The following is a 6,205-nucleotide window of genomic DNA, read 5'->3' as shown; positions in this document are numbered from 1 at the left end:
AAATCAGCTGGACTAATGGGTTGAGTCTCAGTTGAGATCAGGTTAGCTAGTTAGATAGGTCAGTCAAGAGCAGAAAATGCCACTTAATGAAGAGCTCTCCAAATTATCAAATCCTTCTTCCCACACCTCCCCATATGTGCAGGATGAAAGCACAGGACAGCAAGACAGCAGACCTTGGAAAAGAGGCGCTCAGTGGTGTATATCCTATACTGACTACGCCGATTTGTTTATTCATTTGATTGGATCGAAGCTGTCTCTAGAGGAAGGCAGAGAGCTGCAGTCCATTGGCCTTAATCCTTCCCGGTGCTCCCGTATCTTTATACTGCTCCACCAGCTCAACACTGCTGTAAAACCAACATAATCCACCCCCAGCGCTCCCTGGTGTGAGGGAAATCCCTCACCAGATCCCTGTGCTGAGCGTCACAGCTGCCACAGAGGCTCTCTTGGCAACCGAGATGGAAGGCCAAACCCCTCCTGCAGATGTGTCCCACTGCAGGGCAGAGCCGTGAAATGAATGCTCTGCTTGATGTCCCAACAGTCTGAGGTGTGCAAAAACCCAGCCGTAGGGGTGGGGCATCCATCAGGGAAAAAAAAGGTCATATCCATAAGTTTTCTGCATGAAAATCTTCATGTCCTGAAAACCACCCTCCTCGAAGAGATTTCAGCCCAGAAAAGAGATCTTAATGTCATTGAAGTTTCCCTCTGCACAGAGCCCTTGCCACATAACGATCCAAAGAGGCCATAACACAAATAACGACTAGCTCCTGAGGCAGCCGCAATAAAAAAAAGAAATAAAGTGCCGCCATCTAAGAAGTGTGCCTTTGATGGCCTCTACAGGCATGGTAGCAACAATCTCTACAACTGCTAAGTCCCCTCATGTGGTTTTACACTCACTGCCCTCTCAGTCCTGTGCCAGGAGGCTATGGTGCAACGTTTCGGGGTCTGCTTTTCTTCTCCGCTCATCCCTCCTCTGGTCCTCCTTAGGGGTTACACCCCGGCAGACTCTGAATAAAATATCTCACCAACCTTGCAGATACAGACTGAAGGAAGCCATCGCCCATAATGCTGGTTTAGTGGCCTTTTCGGAGCTTTGCCAGCTAAAGAGGGAACAAGCCCTGTCCTGCTCTCCTTACTTTGGGGTGTTGGGCGTGCACTAATGCAAGTGAGGGAAGGTGCCCTGGGGAGTTTCTTCAGCAACACCGCCATTCGATATAGGGGTCTTGGGTGATGAGGATGAGGAAGATAACCCAAATTTCTTGCTTCTTGTGGCCATCCCATTCCCCTCCTTGTGTGATAGCCAATGCTGATCCCGTTGCTTATTTTGCCAATCTATGCATAGTTTGGGATAAGAATCAGGTAAGCAATGATTTATCTTGTTGTGTAAGCCACCTTGTCAAAAGGGCATTCAGGACAGATTCAGATCTTTTGGTGCGGTGTGCTGGTATAAACGTTGCTGCTATCTCCATAGTCCCCATCAGGGGACAGAGCTCAGATAGTCCTTTTGTGTTTGTTTCCACTCACCACAGATGAGACCTGTGAGCCTTTGCTTTTCCCCCATCAGAAGCATAGATTAACGTCATCGAACCACCAGAATTGCTTAATGAGTCTCAGATATTAATAAAAGTTTGGACGTGACTCAGGCTACAATGGATGAGAAGTTTGAAAGCAGTTGGTTCAAGATTACAGGAGGCTGTGAGAAAATATGGTATCCAGCAGCTAGCATAGTAGTGCAGATATTTCACTATCCAGGGATCTCTAATTACTAATAATGTACAGGAACAGTATGATATGTCCTTACAATTGCAGAAATCCTTTCAAAGATAAGCTTTAATAGTTTTAATTTGACAACCTGTAAAATTATAGAAAATTATTAGTCTGGGAATTACAAAAAATCCCCATAGTACAGTCAGACAATAAAATTATAATTCCTGTGGGTATTGTAAATTTAACTGTTTTTTATTGTAGATTACACATCAATAGCAACATAAGTTCAAGAGTGTCCCCCTCCCCTCCCTTTTCTTTTCCTTACAGAAGCGGGAAAATGGACAACCCTGCTGGTAGCCTTGTGAGCCCTTGTCACAGAACAGAGCTTGAACAATTTCGATTAAAGCAGTATGTTCGAGACGTGTCATTAGACCTGCATTAAATTACATATCTGGAATGTTAAAATAAAGAGTACTGAAGCTTATTCACAGCTGCCTTGGTAAAGTATGAGTAGTCAAGGTTTTGATTATCTTTAAGTTCTTATTTTCTAAAACTATTGTTTCGTCAAACAAATATCTAGCACATTTAAGAACAGTGTGAGCACATGAACAGAATTGCTTAAGATGGTAAAGCATTAGCATTGTTTCCATTCTGTGCTTGGTAGTAGTGTTTAGTACTAACAATGGGTAATTTATCAATTATACAAGAGGGAACAAAGCTCTTCACCGTCTCTTAGCTCCAGAACTACCTATTGAGGTAGGCCCAAAGCTTGAGACCCCTTCCAGGCCTCAGGAGGCATCATTTAACGTTAGGCATTGCATTACCTGGTTTTGGCTTGTCCTCTCGTAGTGACCCCATGGAGGCTGCTCAGTACTCGGCACCATGGCACATCAAGACTTCCATGGCTTTTTTTTTCTACACCAAGAAAATTAGACCCTGTTTAGCTGTTTGCCCGCTGAAATCCGGGAGCTCGTGGATAATGAGGGCACAGAACATACCGTTCACAGTAGGCAGCTCCTTGCCTGATAGCCTGCTCGTCTTGATCGAGGTAAGTAGACGCATGCCAGTCCACTCTTGCCAATGTTGCCCGGGATGCTTGTAGGGACTTTTAGAAGAACAAGCTTTGTTGGATGTGTTTGGCCAGCATAAACCCTAAAATATGCTATGTTGACAATTAATCTTCTGTGTGACTTTGTTATATACACAGATGCAGATAACAGTGTTTGCCCCTATATAAGGATCAGACTGGCTAATTTTATTTGGATTCTGTAAGTGCTTGTGATCATTATGTGAATATAACTGCACAAATGAAAATACCTCTGTTTTATTAAGAGTTTCAATTAAAGCATTTAATGCACAGATTTTATCATAAGAGAGGCATCACACAGACCTGAGTAAACATGATGGCAAGGCAGGTATTGTTACGATTAGTTATTACTATTATTGTGTATAATCTTTGAAGCGTTAACTGAAAACTGGGAAATGGAGCTCCTGAGCACCAAAGAACTTAGCAGGTTTTTTATGGAGGAGGCACCAATAGCAAACCACATCTGCCTATGGCACAATGGTGCTAGAGCCCTGTCTGGAAGTCCGTGATCCTGAATGGTTTTCCCAATTTCCAGAGATCAAAGAAGGCAAAAAATTCAGTTGGATCCATTCGTTGCCATGCTTTTTTTATTTTTTATTCAGGGCACCTTTTACTCTTCCCACTGCCATTTTTTCCCCTGCCTGATCGTGATGAAGGGCATCCCTGCGCATTAGAGCTGTGATTGTGTCTGTTTACCCAGCAAAGCAGCTGGAAAGTTCTCATCAATAGTGGGATTTGAACGCCTTTACAAATGGACTTGAGGAGAGATATTTGCCTTCTTTGCGTGTCCTGTGCCATCTGAGATTTTTAAGTGTCTTGGGCCTCCTAAAAAGCTAAAGGGGAGGCATTCGTATTAGAGTTTAACCAATATAAATCTTTCAAAAGGAGAAACCTCAAGAGGGACTGTATTGTCAAAGCAGTTAATGGTCTAAGCCACAGCAGAGAAGAGACAGAGCTGGCCCCAAATCAGGTTCCTTATGCCAAATAGCCATGATCTCACGTAACACAGTGAGATGTAGCTGAGTGGTCTTTGTTTTGCTTTGGCCGTTTCCTACTACTGACCCTTGACCAACACCTGAAGGCTATGGGAAAGTTTTTCTCCATCCTTATCTTGACCGTCATTCCCTGGCAGATTCCAGCTGCTGAGCTTAACTGCCCTAAAAAAGAAGCTGGAGAGCTCTCATCCGCTAGGATTTATATATATGGATACTTGGAAGCTAAATCTTCAGCCACTAAAAGGCACCATACTGTAAGACAAAGAGGCAGGAGATAAATTTTCCTGCCTTTGAAATTTCTGTTCATGTCACCCACTGAGGCTAACTTTTACCATTTTGACTCCAGTGAGAAGAGCTATTCCGATGTGAGTGTCACACTCTGCACTGTGCTGCAAGGGTGAAGTGAGAACTAAGGATGAGTAGCACTGTCAGGATTAAAGCCAGGCCAAATTTTTTGTTTTGCTAAAACTCACTTTTTTGAGATAGAAATGGGGAAAATACTTTGATGCAACATGTTGAAAAGGACCAAAAAGTTATTATTTGTTCCCACAAATATGTTTCAAAAAGAGAGACCCAAGCCTTATGGTAACAGGAAAATATTTTCAAGTGAAAACACAAGCATTTAGGGACAGAGATTGGCACAGAGTACAACATAACGGGAGGGAGGGTCCAAAGGGCTTCAGGGAGCTCCTCACAGAAAGCACCATTAATGATCTTCATGTTTCTCTCCATCTGGAGGGTGTTTGAGCTCACAAATGTTTACTTAAACGTTTTACCTAAAGAAAGCTGCGAGCTTCCAAATAATTTTTTTTTTAAAGGGGTTTGGCTATTTTTCGTTCTCATGGATGAGGTTAGAAGGTTAATGAAAGAGTTAATCCCTGCCTGCCCTACTAAAGGGAACAGCTCACATTTGTGAGACTTCAAAAGCTTTTGGAGTGTGTGTGTATATGGATGTTGTTATTTCCTGCCAGCGCTGTCCCAAGAAGATGAGGCCAGGGGGCTGGTTTTTGGAAGAGGAGTTTGGCCTTTAAAGAAATTACCTGGAGTGAAAATAAAAAGGTTAGTGTAAAACATTTTTGAGAGTAAACCCCAATTCAATGAAGTTCTGGGTGTTTTTTCCTGTGAGGACCTAAATTAAAACTTACTGGAGAGCAACAGAGGCCAACCACAGCATTTCATGAATGGCCCAGAGAATCTGTTTTTAAAAGTGTCATTACATTGGCTTAAACTTTTGAATATGTTAACAGTTTGAAAGAAAAAAAAGAAACCGTCAATTTAGGAAACATTCAGCAGAACCATTTCTCCTCAAATTGGAAAAAAAAAAAAAAAGTATATTAATGAGAAATATTGTATGATTTTACTAACTGGTTTAGTGGACCTAAAAAAAGTAAAGGACTTGGAGAGCATTCTGTCTGAAGAACATATGACAAACACCACTTGTTCCCGAATGATGGCCCAGTGAATGCATCTTTGCTAACCACTTTCATCTAGCTGGATCACCAGCTTCAAGCACTTTTCAATTCTGTGATACAAGTTGGGCCCACTCCTTAATGAAACAGAACTTGCTCTTAAGCAGCGTCTTGTATATCAAATAAGGGAAAATGGGCCAAAGCTTTGTTGCAGTCTTCAGTCAAAGGGCAAGCACATTACCCAGTCATTTCGCTGCACTCAGCAAAGGGTTTTAGAAGTGCAGCTTTTCGGGCTTGTAGTTTTTGGGGTTTTGCCCCATCTGCCCATCTGCTGTGTGATGGCTACATGAATGGTAGCAGGCTAGGACAAAAACATCTTAGAGAGGGTGATTAATCACAGAACAGGCTTTTCCAAGCCTCTTCTCGTTGGTGTGGTGTTTTCATTCTTGCCATTGCAACCACAGAAGGGTTTGAGGCCATAGGCAGAGAACATGCCTGCATTATTGCGTGCAGAGAGGGGTTGGACACTCCTGTTTCTTGCCTCCAGGCAGGTCTATGTTATGCCCAGCCGATCACAGCACCAAGCAGTTATTTATAAGGAGAGCTGGGTGTCCATTTGCTTTCTGGCATTGAGGGAATGCTTATTGTACAGCATAGAAAATTACCTCAGGCCCTGTTAGTTTTTTCTGGAAAAATATGCACTACTGTTTGGGTTACTTATATGTCTCCATGACTCGGTGTCCCCCTGCACAGGTGAGGGTCCATGCTAAGAAACTGTGTAAATGTTATAGTTGATGTCTCCTGGCAGAGAAACAGCACTGCAATTTCTTTTTTCTTCTTTTCTTCCTTTTGTGTGAGGCTCCTGTGCTGCAAGCTAACCATTTCCTATAAGGAAATGGCATTGTGTTAAAGTTATATAGTGTATCATATTAAATTTTATAACAGTGCTTTGTGTTTTGAAAAGACTTGGGGGGGAAAGAGCATCAATCAGGGAACCACATTTGATAGAC

Source organism: Falco rusticolus, chromosome 12 (assembly GCF_015220075.1).
Source record: "Falco rusticolus isolate bFalRus1 chromosome 12, bFalRus1.pri, whole genome shotgun sequence".
Taxonomy (NCBI): domain Eukaryota; kingdom Metazoa; phylum Chordata; class Aves; order Falconiformes; family Falconidae; genus Falco; species Falco rusticolus.
This window is presented reverse-complemented; position numbering follows the sequence as displayed.